The sequence below is a fragment of the Nycticebus coucang genome, chromosome 2 (assembly GCF_027406575.1).
Source record: "Nycticebus coucang isolate mNycCou1 chromosome 2, mNycCou1.pri, whole genome shotgun sequence".
In the NCBI taxonomy this organism is placed as follows: Eukaryota; Metazoa; Chordata; class Mammalia; order Primates; family Lorisidae; genus Nycticebus; species Nycticebus coucang.
The window spans coordinates 19,132,732-19,147,910 of NC_069781.1; the positions used below are offsets into that span (position 1 = coordinate 19,132,732).

Sequence of the window (15,179 nt, forward strand, 5' to 3'; positions counted from 1 at the left end):
GATGCTACAGGTCAAGTTTGGAAAATTGACATCTTGACAATATTGAGTTGTTCTCTTCTGAATATGGAATGTATTTCCATTTATTTTGTTCTTTGGTTTCTTTCCTCAGTGTTATTTAGTTTTCATCATATAGACTGTGTTCAGATTTTATTAGATTTGTATTATACCTAGGTATTTTACTTAGGAGGGAACTCTGGGGTAACTCAGACAATGATATATATGTATTTTTTTTTATTGTTGGGGATTCATTGAGGGTACAATAAGCCAGGTTACACTGATTGCAATTGTTAGGTAAAGTCCGTCTTGCAATCATGTCTTGCCCTCATAAAGTGTGACACGCACCAAAGCCCCACCACTAATAGGAAATGAGCAAATGAGCTATTGAGCTATGAAAAGACACACAGGAACTTGAAGTGTGTATTTCTTTTCCTTTTTTCTTTCTTTCTTTTTCTTTTTTTTGAGACAGAGTCTCAAGTTGTTGCCCTGGCTCGAGTGCTGTGATGTCACTGCTCACAGTAACCTCAGAGTCTTGGGCTTAAGCCATTTTCTTGCCTCAGCCTCCCAAGTAGCTGGGACTATAGACACCCACAACAATGCCCAGCTATTTTTGGTTGTACTTGTCATTATTGTTTGGCAGGCCCAGGCAGGATACAAACATGCCAGTCTTGGTGTATTGGCTGGTGCCCTAGCTGCCGAGCTACAAGTGCTGAGCATGAAGTGCATATTTCTAAGTGAAAGAAGCCAACATTAAGAGACTACTTCCTATATGGTCCCTAGAATATAGCATTATATAAAATGCAAAACTATGCAGATAGTGAAAAGGTCAGTGGTTTCAAGGATAAGGGACAGGGGTGAATAGATGAACACAGGGGATTTTAGGCTAGTAAAAATAAATACTATATATGATTCTATCATTGTGGATACATGTCACTGTCCATTTGTCCAAACCCATAAAATGTACCCATATTAAACTCTAATGTAAACTATGGACTTAAGGGTGTCAATTTTCACCAATATAAAAAATCATATTGGTTAAGAGCAAGACATGCCTATGAAAGAAGGTGAATAAATTCTGGTTTTCTTCTGCTTTTTGTTTGTATGCATTATATACAAAATACATATCACACCCAGCTTTACGGGGTTCTATAACCAGCATCCACGCACCTGAGTAGATTTCCAATATTTATATAGTTGAAAGTCCATCTCCCGATTAAGGGCAAACTTATTTATCTTAACATCCTTTCAGCTAAGAATAATATATGCATATTATTACTTACTTTACCTTTAAAAGAGGTTTATCTGAGCTTTCTTAAGTCACACTATGTCAATAAATTACAATGAATTGCTAGAAAAAAAGATTACTAATAGAACAAGAAATTTTTGTTAAAATATGAAATACTACAAGCTGTTTTTGAAAGTTCATTAATTTAATAATGCTTATCAGATAATTTGGGCTTTTCATGATGTCTAAAACCCTTACATTCTAAGTAATTTTTGTGATCTCATAGTTTTTATTATGACACTTATAATAAAAAATACTGTTGGACCACCAAGAGCAAGATACTGTATTATGTGCTTACCTTGATTTATCTCCTTTAATTTTTATTTAAACATCACACCCTGTGAGGCACATATTTTTGTTCTTTATATGTCATAAATAGGAGAACAATGTCTCAGAGGGGTTATATAATTTGCCTAAAGTCAGTGAGTTTGCATGAGCCTCCTTCCGTTCAGGCTGCTCTGACAAAGCACCATAGACAGAGCCATTTACCCATTACTCTGTGCCTGTGTGGGGAAAAAGGTATGTAGGAAACTTCTATACTTTCAGGTTAGTTGTGCTGGGAACCTAAAACTGGTATACTAAAATTAAAATATTTAACAGTAATAATAATTTAAAAATACCCATATTTCTAGGGTTTGAATGTGCATGCTCTTATAAAATTCATGTTAGCACATAAACTCAAAGGCTGTGGTATAAAAAGCGGGGCCTTTCTGAATTGATTCAGCCATTCAGTGAAGTGCTCATGAACAGGACTCACTCTCCTATAAGAAGTCTTAGGGAACCAAGTCTGTCCCTTTTGGCCTTTCTTCATGTGAGAACACAATGTTCATCTTTCTCCTCCAGAGCATTTGTTTTCTGCTCCACTTTGAAGCAAAAAGTGAGTCCTTCCCAGACCCCAAATCTGCCAGGGCCTTGATCTTGGACTGCTTAGCCTTTAGAACTATGAAATGTATAAATTTCTTTTTTCCTTTCCTTTCCCTTTCCCTTTCCCCTTCTTTCTCTTCCTTTCTTTTTCCTTTTTTTTGAGATAGTCCCACTCTGCCCCCCTGGGTGGAGTGCGTGGTGTCCTAGTTCACAGCAACCTCCTGAGCTCAAGTGTTCTTCTTGCCTCAGCCTCCCAAGTAGCTGGAACTACAGGTGCCCAACACAACATCAGGCTAGTTTTTCTATTTTTAGTAAAGATGGGGTCTCACTCTTGCTCAGTCTGGTCTTGAACGCTTGAGCTCAATCAATCCACCCTCCTTGGCTTCCCAGAATGCTCAGATTATAGGCGTGAACCACTGAGCCCAGCTTATGAATTCATATTCATAAGTTTTCTACATTTTCTAGCAGCTATGAGTTCTTGTAGGTTTGGTCCTTCCTTTAGACTTATTATCTATCAAACTTCCTAAAACATAGTAGGCATTTAATAAATACTTGACAAATGTATCTTTCTTTAAAAAAAAAAAATCAGCAGAAGTCTAAAAACAAGTGACTGCCTTAGCTTTAGAGAATGGTCAGAGAAAGTAAACATTATATGTATATATATATATATATATATTTTTTTTTTTTTTTCAAGACCAAGTCTCACTTTCTTACTCCTGGTAGAGTGCCATGGCATCATAGCTCAAAACAGTATCAAACTCCTGGGCTCAAGAGATTCTCTTGCCTCAGCCTCTGAATTAGCTGAAACTAGAAGCACTGGCCACAATGCACGGATTTTTTTTTTCAGCTGTAAGACTTTATTACTCATAGGACAATAAACTGAATAAGTAATACTCTCCATGGCTATTTTTTTAAAGACAGAGTCTCACTCTTGCTCAGGCTGGTCTTGAACTCATGAGCTCAAACAATCCACCTGCCTTGGCCTCCCAGAATATATACAATTTTTTTTGCAATCAAGTTCCTATGTTGTTCAGAAAATAATATGTAATGTTTTGTAGTTAATATTTCTAAGACATTAGTCACAAAATCCCATTTTGTGGTTACCTTATACTTCCCTTTACAAAATGATTAGCATATCACATTCTGGTACTATTTCTCATTTTTTGTTTGGAATACAATGGGAATTTCTTCTCTATTAATAGCTCCAAATTTTTTAAATTGTTTTTGCTACTCCAAATATAATCTTTTTCTTCTTCCACTATGCCTGGATTCAATTATAATGACAATGTCAGTATTGCACTCCCATTTTATGAAAATTGTCTGAGTACTTCTATTTGTTAGTCATTGATCACTACCCTCCAATTATTTACCTATAAATATAATATCATTGTCTGCTTTTGAAGGTCTTTACATACTTCTGGGGTGTCAATTTTTGAATCCTGCATAAGTACTTGAGACTTCCCCTAGTCGGCTTTTTAGTGCGTTTCCTTCATCTAAAATAGGTTGTTAAAATTCAAGATGTCTTATAACAACCTCTCCTACAATTAAGAGACAGACGTGTGTCTGGGTGTTTTAGTAGGAGAAAAAAAAATAATTCAGGAAACAGCTGTAGTTCAGAAAGGAGCAATTTTGTGCTGTCCGTGGTTCTGAATGTGATTTTCTGTGGGTATGGCAAGGCATTTGTGGCTTGTCCAAGAATCCAAATAGAATTTGATCTTTACAAACCAGACAAGCTAGTCTGGAATATATGACAAAAAAATGAATGCATATAGATTAAAAGCAGAGCAGCATTAAAATGTGACAGTTTTATTCATTGTTTTCCCTCCATAATTGGAAATGTTTTAAGTAATACAAACAGATTCAATGTTTGATTTCCATTGTTTGGGCAAACGATTCTTTGTGAGTATTGAATGTTCGAATTCTCCTCTAGTATTTAAGCTCTGAGATTAGTTTCTTAACTTGTAAGACTTACTGGTCAAATAAAGCACAGAATCAAAGAAAATTTATTCATAGGAAAGGCATGTGCTGAGGAATTAAAATGTGCAACATCTTATACCACATGTTTTTGAGATACATATTTAAATACATGTCAACAACATTTATTTTAAAAAACATTTTTGCAGAAAAGGCATTTGGCTATAATGCCCTCAACACTACATATAACTGCCCAGACCTTGATGAATAAAGGGATATGAAATTCTGATTATATCAGACTATGATACAGACTATGAAAGGGACTATTTTAAAACTTATGCTAGTCATTTGCCCAAGGCTGGATAATCCTATCAGGATCTAGGGAAAGAATAGAAAGAAAGATTTAAATCCAATTGAATGCCTGAAATTTGTCTGCGAAAGGGCAGATATGGCACATGGATGCTCCAGTGAGATCAAATGGCTTAAGGAATGTTCGATGACTGTTCGTGCATTACCCATGGGTTCTTTCACTTTGAATTATTCCACTATGAAATACTCATCTACTGGCTGCAGAGAGAGAATGACAGAGAGAAAAGAAACATCTTTTCCTTGTCTAAACTTTGCAGAGAAGCTGTCTCACATCAGGCAGGCTGTCTCCTCTCGTTTACATTAACGGTCCCTAAATCACTCTTTCAATTCGCTGCCTCCCACTGTGAAGACCACAGCACTCGGTTCTTCCATGATACCGTAGTCACAGAGGGCTCCTGTGAAATGTTTCAATAGAGGCACTGGAAGGATTTGACTGAGTCCTCCCTTCCCAGTTATTCCATTAACCATTCATTTTTGGTTGCACAGTGAAAAACTCAACTGAGCTAACCAAACTCTAAGGAGCATTGTAAGTAACAGTTTCATTAAACTAGAATGTGTTAATTAACATCCACCAGCGTTAATACATGGGAACAGATCTATAAACCTTACAATTAACACGTTTCTCTTTCTCAGAGGAATATTCGGTATTATTTATATATCCTCACCCCCCACCCCCTTGGACTTCATAGCCAGGCTTTTTTCTTGTATCTGTAGACTCATTTTTATGAAGTGACCCTTTCCTGTTACTGAAGGTGAGTGTTCAAGTCATAGAATAGTTTACCAGGATCACAAATCTTCTTTGTTATAACCTGCCCCAATGATTTTCAATGAAAAGTACTTTGGCAAATTTGGCAGAGTGGTTCCAGGTTATACTGAACAATTCATACAATGAATTTATTCATTGCAGGGAATTTACCACTTTTGGTCCCCAAGCACTAATTTCCTATCAAATAATAGTATTATAATGATGGGAAATGCAACCCTTTGTATTGCCTTGTATATTTGGGGGGATATTTGCCACTGTAAATTGGGAGCTATCCGTAACTCCTTCTTGCAGTAACATATTCAAACTAATCAAGTGACTGTAAGGACTGTGATTAGAAGCCAAGTGTCCTGGTTTCCCTTCTCAGTCTCTCTTTGTCTTACTGGACTCATACATAGTGGAAGTGAGTTTGGAAAGACGTAATGGTAATAGACAGTACTGTGTAGATATTTGTATGTTTATTTTTTCACTTGTTAAATGTGTATAAAAGAATCTGTTTTACCTAGAGTCAGTGTTATTGTTCCTTTTAATAATAATTTAGTTTATGTCCATGAAGAAGACACTGAACACTGTGAGTTTCAAAGAACTATTTTATTTTTTAGTTCATTATTAAATAATAACTGTGCACATTATTAATGCATTTGTTAATTGATTTGATAAATTTTCAGAGGGTGGGCCAAAAGCAGACTATTTTAAGTCAGAGACAGTTTCTTCTTTCAGCTTTCTTTTATTTTCTCTATTGTTTCAAATTTAAATCTCACAAATTGGCTGACTACCTCTCCTAAGCTGTTTGTTCAAGCCGTTTGCCACTGGAAGTCATTGGGAAGAAAGAAGTACTTCGTAATGGGTCTGAAAGGAGCTTACGCTGTCAAGTTCTTAATAGACAGTTGTGCAGCCCTAGGCATGATCGACACAACTGGTGGGTACTTTCTGGAGCTCCCCCAAGGATTCAATAAATGGAATAAATGGGCGATGGAGAATGAAGTGAGTTGGAAAAGTGCCTGGTTGACTTAATAAATACTAGAAGGGAAAGATAGGGCAGGATTTATCTTCCAACAATGAACCTGTTTTGCTTGGGCTCCATATTTACATACATGGATGAGTTTCCATCCACACATGTGCATGCACACAGGCACACACAAACACACACAGCAATTTGTACTTGGCTTCAAATTTATCAAGCTTTTTGGGGCTTTATTTTGACAGTAAATTGCCCCACCTCGACTTCAAGTGTATTTAACAAAAACCTTACCTTTCCAGAGTATAATTTGTCTCTCTGTCTGTTGCTCTAAGAACCCATATCTCTGGGGTTTGACAGTCACCCAAAGAGAGAAAAGACAGCCTAAGGGTTCGCAGGCTGAAAGTGCTTCCACTCAGAACTATTTATCAATGTGTTCACTCCACTTCCTGAGCTTTTTCCATCCCTGGCTGATTTTTGTAATGCAAATACCTTAAAGCTACCCCCAGGGAAACCTGAATGTCTGAATTTGATGCACTCTTGCGCTAACCTTGTGTCTTGTGTCCTTCAATTAGTATGTAATTAGAATAACCAATATTCATTGAAAAACTTTTTCATGCTACATACTTAACAGACATGAGCTAATTTAACTTTTTATAAAAACCTATGAGGTAAGTATTAGTATCATTGTCATTGCTCAGTAAAATGACCTAAGATGCACAGAGGTTAGTAACCTGATAACAAAGACCCAAGGTAGAAACTGAGATTTAAACCCACAGTAATCCATTTCTTCCCGGTTCAAAAAATATGCCAGCTTTTGATGAGCTAAGTTCCTAGCTGTATCTCTGCTTTCTGATTTCTACAATGCCCATGAATTTCTCCATGAAATTCAGACACATGTGTAATACATCAGGAATACAGTGGGCCCTTGTTCAATAGTTTTTGCTCATTTTAGGCAATTTTATTAAATATAAAATAAATTAAGTGCTTTTTCTCTCTATACTAGTTCATATCTATTTAGCCTTTTTATTGTCTAGGGAATCATCAATATAGGCATTAGGCATATTTGCAGGTGGTAATCTGCAGCTAAGAAATCCTGAGACCAAGCAATTAGGTAGGCTCAGCACCCCCAGCATTGTTGCATTCAACTCACCAAAGTCTGTATTTTGAAAGCTGTGGACTCCAGTTATCCTCCCTTCTTATATTTAACATTTTCAGTAGCATACTGCTGTATCTGGTTTGTTTTGCTGGGGTGGGGAAGTGGCAGGGAGTTCTCTTGGGAAGGAATGAAGACATTTATAACTCTGGATTCTGCAAGGTAAGGGTAATATTTAACAATAACAACAACAACAAAAACCCAATCAATAATGGAAATCCAGATACCATTGCCTCTTTAGAAAGTAAGTTTTTTTGTAATTAGATATTTATGGATAACTTCAAAATCATATTCTCTGATTGAATATCATATTCTTACCCAGGTAGGATCAATCTAATCACATGGGTCCTTAAAAGTAGGGAATATTTTCTGACTGTGATTAAGAGAAAGTTGTGACTCAAGAAGAATATTCATATAGATGCAGCACACTTGGCTTTAAAGATGAAAGAAAAGGACTATGAACTAAGGAATGTGGATGACCTCTGGAAGCTGGAAAAGGCAAGGAAAGAGATATGCCCCCAGAGCATCCAGATGGGAACGAACCTTTGCTGACCCTTTGACTTTAACCCAGTTAGAATCAGGTCAGACTTCTGATCTAAAGAACTGTGGAATAACACACTTGTGTATTTTAAGCCACCAAGTTGGTGGTAAATTATTTAGTGGTAGCTTCAGTAAGCATGACACTTAGGTTGGTATCAAGACCAGCCAAGAGGTATATTAAGTTTACCAATCTTGAGTCTCACTAGATGCCCTCATCTTAACCTTTTGATGGGGTAACTCCTAGAGATCTAGGTCCCCTTCTATTTCTGAAGGAAACCTAAGTAGGTAACGGTTGCACAGCTTGGCTCTGTGTTGCAGACAGTGCAACAAGCTGGTTGCACAGCTTGTTGCTCTAGCCTTACATTTAAGTGTTGACATCTCCAAATCATAGATATTCCATTACCCATCCCCTAAGAATGGCCCAGTCTTCAAGAATACACTCCTTGAGCCTGGATGAAGTGGCTCAAACCTGTAATCTTAGCACCCAGGGCGGTCGAAGCAGGTGGATCACTTGAGCTCATGAGTTCAAGGCGAACCTGAGCAATAAAAGACCCCGTTTCTAAAAATACCTGGGTGTTGTGGCAGACACCTGTAATCCCAGCTACTCAGGAGGCTGAGGCAAGAGGATCGCTTGAGCCCAAGAAGTAGAGGTTGCTGTGAGCTACGATACCATAGCACTCTACCAAAGGTAACAGAATGAGACTCCGTCTAAAAAAAAAAAAAAAAGAATATATTCCTTGATTTCTTAAACAAATATTTATTTTATATTTATTATGTGCCATTGTTATATGGATTCCAGGGACCCAGGAGTAAACAACATAAACAAAATTCCTATTCATGTGGAATTCATACCCTAGAACAAGGGCGAGCCATCCATGGCTCATGAATCAAATCCAGTCTACACCTCCTTTTTATAAAGTTATAGCACAGACATGCCCATTAATTCACATGTTGTCAATGATACTTTCATGGTAGAATGACAGAGTGGATTAGCTACCAGAGAGACTGAACAGTCCACGGTCTAGAAACTTTGTCAACTTGTTTGGTAACAAACAAGTTACCTTGATCTAGGAGGCGTGTTCAACCTTTTTTATTCTCTGCTGAAAATTGGAAGAATAACATGGAATACATGTTAAATACACAAACACTAATGAATGCTGAAAAGGTCTGTGCAAACTTTTTGCAACACCACGGATAAGCAAAACAGTCCTCAAATAATCAGCATGTGACCCATGGCCACAGGTTGGACACCGTGGAGAGGGGAGACTAACAATGAAGCAAAAATGCAGAATGTGAAGAATATTGTGAATAAGTTCAGGGTGCTCTGGAAGCGCCTTGGAACTCTGGTCCCTGACATGATTGGCATCAGGGACTGGTTTCATGGAAGACAGTTATTCCATGCATGGGGGAGGTGGGTGGGGTCTGACTGGAGGCCCAGCTCAGGTGGTGATGCGACGATGGGGAGCAGCCATGAACACGGATGAAGCTTTCCTCACTCACCCAACATTCATCTCCTGCTGTGCAACCTGGTTCCTAACCAGCCATGGGCTATGAGTGGCCAGCAGCTACAAGGTTGGGGACTATATCATTAGAGTCCCTGGGAGTATGGGGATGACATTTAGCCTAACCTGATATAAGCAACATTTGGGTTACAGGTCATTGCACTGGCCTCGTATGCGTTGCTTTTAGGAGTTTCTGCTGTCATTCCTTCAGATCCTAGTTTCCCATCATGTGAAGGAAACAAGTAAACAAATAGACAAGCAAGAGTTACCTGACATCAAGTCCAAGCTCTCTAACTTCCTAGCTCTGTGATGTCAAAGTATGACATTAAATAGTTTCCAAGCTGCTTCTTTGTTTTAATGTCAGAGAATTCTTATGAGGATGAAGTGGAAATATGTGAGGTAGCTTGATTGCATCAATGGACCTCACAAAAGGGGCTCTGTATCCATGCTGTTTGGTGTCCCCCCACCTCTGTGACCTTTTGTCTCCTCCCATTCTGACTCCTAACTTGGCCCTGTAACTTTCTTTTGTTCCATGAAGAGGGGAAAAATGTGATATAAGCAGAGACTTCAAAGCGCACTCATCTGTCTCTGCTTCCTCTCTGCGCTCATGAGAACATGCATGAACAGTCCGCTGGGGCATGAGGCAAGGGGAGCAGCCTGCAGGCCGCTTATCCCAGCCAAGCCTCCAGACATATCGGAGTCCTAAAATCTGAAGCATTGCCTGGTCAGAAACCGTTGGCCACAGTCACATGAGTGAGCCTCACCAAACTCCAGCTGAGAACGACGGACCTCATCAGATGATTCTAGATTCATGGACACAGCCTAATGTCGTGTTACACGTCTCTGAGTTGTTTGGTTGGTTGTTTCACATTTTTGTAGCAACAGCTAACTGAAGCAAAAAGAGAAAGTCAAGCATATATATTCCGAAGTCAGTAAATTGTACTGCCTACCTTCCCCACCACTGCCACCTGTGTGATATAAATAGCAGCAGAAATACATTCAGAATATGTGCTCACTACACTGGTTAGGGGGATTTTTATTTTGGGGGGATTTCCAAATAATAGCATGTTTACTGAGAGAGAGAGAGAAAGAGAGAGAGAATATGAATTAAACAATCTGTAGAGCCCACCATCTATGTTCTTAAGAAGTACCTGTTGCAGTCTATGGGCTCTCTCCAAATTCTCCTCCCAAGCCATCTTGCTTTCTCTCCAGGTGTCCACCACAGCTGCCACATGCTCCTTTTTCCAGCAGAACTGTGCAGTTTTGTCACGTCAGGGTCAGCACAGCTGGGCTTCTGAAGTAGTTCTGGAGATGGTTTCCAAAGAGATGTGTTATTAAATAGACAATGCCTTTGTCTCAGCAGCAGGGCTAAGTGCTGTTTATTTCCAGATGCTTTCCCGGAACACAGGGGAGGGTCTGCAGCTGCACGTCATTCACGGAGTGGCCGAAACAAGATGGGGGGAGCGCACAGAGGAAATGGCCAATTTCACTCAGGGCTGGGGACATGGTACGATTTTCTGTCCCTGACAGAGAAGAACATAGTTTCCTTCTTGACGGGCCCGCACCTGCTCTAAACTTCCACAGTCCTGTTCGTTTGAAAGACATCACCCATTTCCCCTTCACCTGGTGCTCTAAGCTTTCAGCATTGTTTTTCTGGTTTCTTCTTGTGAATGTCTTCCTGGTTCCATCTTCTCACCCCTACCCACTTCATTCTAATTGAAATAGTAGAGAAAAGTGGCTCAGGACACAGCCTCTGGAGCAAAGCTGCTTCAGTTAAAATCCTGTTTCAAATGTTTTATCCACATTCATCCTTTGGTAATTCTCTTCTCCCAACGTTGCTTTCATTACAATAGTAGATTAGAAAAAGCAGTTACATTATAGATATGTTTTGCAAAATACATAATTAAGAATTAAGTGTTGGGGCAGCGCCTGTGGCTCAGTGAGTAGGGCGCCAACCCCATATACCGAGGATGGCGGGTTCAAATCTGGCCCCAGAGAAACTGAAAAAAAAAAAAAAAAAAAAAAAAAAAAAGAATTAAGGGCTTATCTCAGTATTTGGCAAAGAGTAAAAGAAAGGAGGAGGACTCAGTAAACATTTATACCGATTCTATCATCGTTATTATTATTATTGTTATTATAAACCTGACTAATTCCTGGCACTTTTGGGACTAAACCACTGCCATCCACTCTGTTTGTCTATTCCAAGACTCCTCTCCCTGTACCCACCAGGTAGACCACGTCTCAGGGCTCCCAGCCAGAGCCTCCCCAGCTTCTCTGCTCTCCCCTCTTTCTTCACTGGCCCATGATTTCTTCCAGCATAACTCCCACAGTTTGTAACATTGTGCTTTAGTTTCCTAGATCTGCTGTAACAAAGTGTCACAAACCCAGTGGCTTAAATAATAGAAATTTATTTTTGTCACAGTTCAGGAAGCTGCAGTCTGATCTGAAGCTATGGGCAGGACCACTCCCCCTGTGAAATCTTTAGGGAAATACTTCTTACCTTTTCCTACCCTCCGGTCGTCTGCCAGTCTTGGGTTGCAGACGCATTACTCCAATCCTGGGCCGTTACATGGCTTTCTCCTTGGATGGCTCTGTCTTCACACGGCTGTCTTCTCCTAAGGACATCAGACATTACATTAAGTCCCCCCCACACACACACTCCAGCATGAACTCCTCTTCACTACTTATAACTGTAAGAAAACTGTTTCTAAACAAGGTGACATTTTGAGGTCCTGGAAGTTTGGATTTCAAGATATATTTTTTGAGGGGACAATTCAACCTCTAAACATAATCTTACATTAGTTCGTTACACTTCCCTGCCCACTGCCAATCTGAAATCTTCTCTTTTGCTTTTTCCATCTTAGTTCACCAATTTCTGAAAAGTAGATTAAGATCCTCATCCCTAGAAGGACATCTTCCTCAAGTCTGCCCGCTCACTGTTTGTCTAAATTCTCAGAAGATTTTCTATGAGGCATTTTGCATTTGATTGGAAGAAAGGATGAAATGAAAGACAAAATGGAAGAAAAGGAAATGTTTAAGGAATGTGCAAAAAAGGAGGAAGGATTACAAATATTATAGCATATTTGTTCTTGATCTATTGCATACAAATTTAATAATGACAAATGCTATATAATAGCAAAAGCAAGGCTTATAAGACATTAACAAAACAGGACACAGTGTTGCAAGCATATCGTAAATAAAATATAAAATAATGAGGATTAATGTAAGAGTGGCAAAAAGACCGAAAAATAATGTTCTTTGGCTTTTGTCTGGTAGGATTAAAAGTGAGCTTTTTTAGCAAATACTTATTTACTTTTGCAATTTCAATAAAAAAAGTTATTCCTATATATTTCCCCCAGTTTTCTATAATGTGTTCATAGTGTGCGGTGGGAAGGAACAGAGAGCAAGGAAAATATGTGAACCTAATAGCTCCGCTACTTAAGGAATCTTGGCAAGGTTTTACCATCTTTAGTTTCAGATTTACAAGCTTTAAAATGATGAATAAAATTGATCTGGGGTTGAAATGCTAAAATATGCTTTTCTTAATAAATCATGTTTATCAAGTGTTTGCTTTGGAGATAGTCTTCATTTTCCAGAAAAATACGTCTGCTTCCATTTTCTTGGTGTACATGTGCAGTCATTCCACCATCACCCACCCTATTCTAATAAAGAAATATTTTTTCTCCTTCAAGAATGGCATCAGGGCAAATCGATCGAATTCTGTTGACTTAGATTGTGCTCCTATGTTGGGGAGATGATATAAGACAGTTAAGATATGAGGATCTGGGGTGTGCATCTTTGGCTAAACAACTGTTCATCTCCAGGTGATAATTGTTAAGCTAAAATGTTGGCTCAGAGGGGCCAGATTTTATTATTAGGAGAACCTGAAAAATCTGGATTTAAAGAAAGAAAGTCTCAAATTACAATTAAAAACCCACCTGTAGAATTCTTCAAAAAAATCCCACATCTTTGGCATAAATCCAGTTCCTAAACCATAAATATGTGATCTCTGAGGTTCATGAGATGTAAAGGCTTTTGCAATCCTGTGATTAGTTGGAATTTAATTAGTTATTAAGTCCTCGAGGTCTAATAAAGGGCAGGTGCATTGAACATAGCTGTTCTTATTATCCAACATCCATTCATTCCCTTTCTGTGAACATTTCAGACTTCATTAGAAGAGGGTCACCTTTCCTCCAGTCTCATTTCACGTTTTACTGTGTGGAGTCTGTCTGTAGTGCTAAAGGGGACTTAAGAGAATTAAGTGCTAGATTCCTGTGATGGGATTGTTCAGAGATAGATACGGGGCTCAAGTCAAGCCAATCCAAGATGAAGAGACTAATCTAGGAATGCTTTTTAAGCTATCAGGAAAGCAGACTCACTCTTTTTCTCTCTTAAACAGGATCTAAGGAAGAGTTAAATCCAGAAGATACTGGCTGCAGTATTGGAACCATTGGGCGACAAAGCACTAATAGAATCTGAACAGAGCAAAGAGATTCAAAAGACTTAGAGAAGTAATGGGCCCTCGTGATATTATTGGTGCTCTTATGTCCAGCATTGTGTGAAGCTAGTATCTCTGCACTTTCTGACACAGAATTCATTAAATATTTGTAACCTAAGGTAATTTGTACTGCGTTTCTTTTAATGGCAACAGAAAGCCCAAGCTTCGAGGCAGAGGGAATTGGAGTGGGATGGGAAAAGCTCCTTCTCTGAATTTTCTCATGGCTTTCATCTACACAGCACACAGACACAGAGCCGCAATAACATCTCCGTGTCTGCGTCCCCTCTAAGACGCCATGTGTCTTCACTGAAGCAGGGCTCGGCAGGGTGTCATCATGTCCCAGCTCCTTTTCCAGATGTTGCTCTTTTGAATAAACATCATCAGCACCTTCCCTTTTTACAGTGGAAAAAGAAATGTGATTTTCTTACATCCCCATTGCCATATTCCCCTGTGGAACTGTTTCAATTTGGTGAAGTTGAGAGGGCCCCAGCAGTTTGCGTGCACTGTTATAAATGTGGTGCTTGAAATGCCAGAGTCAATGACATGAGACGCAGGGCTTCATTACTCCTCAGCTCGCCCAGACTCAGGCTTCCCCGGACCCAGACATAGTTTGCTGCCAGAAAGATACATTTGAATTTCAATGTGTCAAGTCTCTCCTCCTGTACTTGCCATGTTGCAGGCTGAAAATGGCTTTTAGAAATCTTTTGAACAACCCAGTGACTCAGCTCTCTGCCTTTTACCACTGTCTCATTCTAGATTGGATATATTTATTTCGATGTTGTTATGATAAATAAAGAAATATGTGGTCTAAGGAAGAGAGCATGAGTCTATCATTACAAAACGTCTGATACGTAAGAACCTTTTTGTTTGTTTTTACCAAACCATTCACCCTTTAGATGGAGCCACACAGACAGGCTGAAGACAAGAGCATCTACACTGTCAGGGCCAAGTTCTGGAGCTCTGCTCCTTCCTTTCCTAGGTGAAAACATTCAACAAAATTACTGAATCTTTCTCCAGCCTTGGTGTCAACATAAAATAGAAATGATGATGCCTATTTCACAAAAATGTGGACGATATTGTATTTCATTAAATTTTTAATCAAAGCTATTTGTAATGAAGAATAAAGACTAAGAGAAAATTTATTCATTCATTCGATAGGTATTTAAGATGTACTGTAGCAACTAAAAACAAACAAACAAAACAACAAAGCCAAAATGCATCATCTGAGTTAGAATACCTGGATTCAAATGCTTGTCCTAATTTTTAATAATTTTATGACCTAGGGTTTCATTTCCTTTGCGTCTTTTATCTATGAAAGGATCTACCCCATGCA

At 38.9% G+C, this 15,179-nt stretch overlaps 1 long non-coding RNA gene across 1 annotated transcript in view; it reads left to right on the plus strand.

Annotated features, from left to right (window-relative positions):
• The window catches only part of LOC128574973 (uncharacterized), a 53,974-nt gene extending 40,018 nt beyond the window's left edge, over positions 1-13,956 (plus strand). The window contains exon 4 of the long non-coding RNA XR_008376888.1: positions 13,748-13,956. This is a non-coding gene — a long non-coding RNA (uncharacterized LOC128574973). The remainder of the gene's footprint in view (positions 1-13,747) is intronic.
• Positions 13,957-15,179: the final 1,223 nt, after the last annotated feature.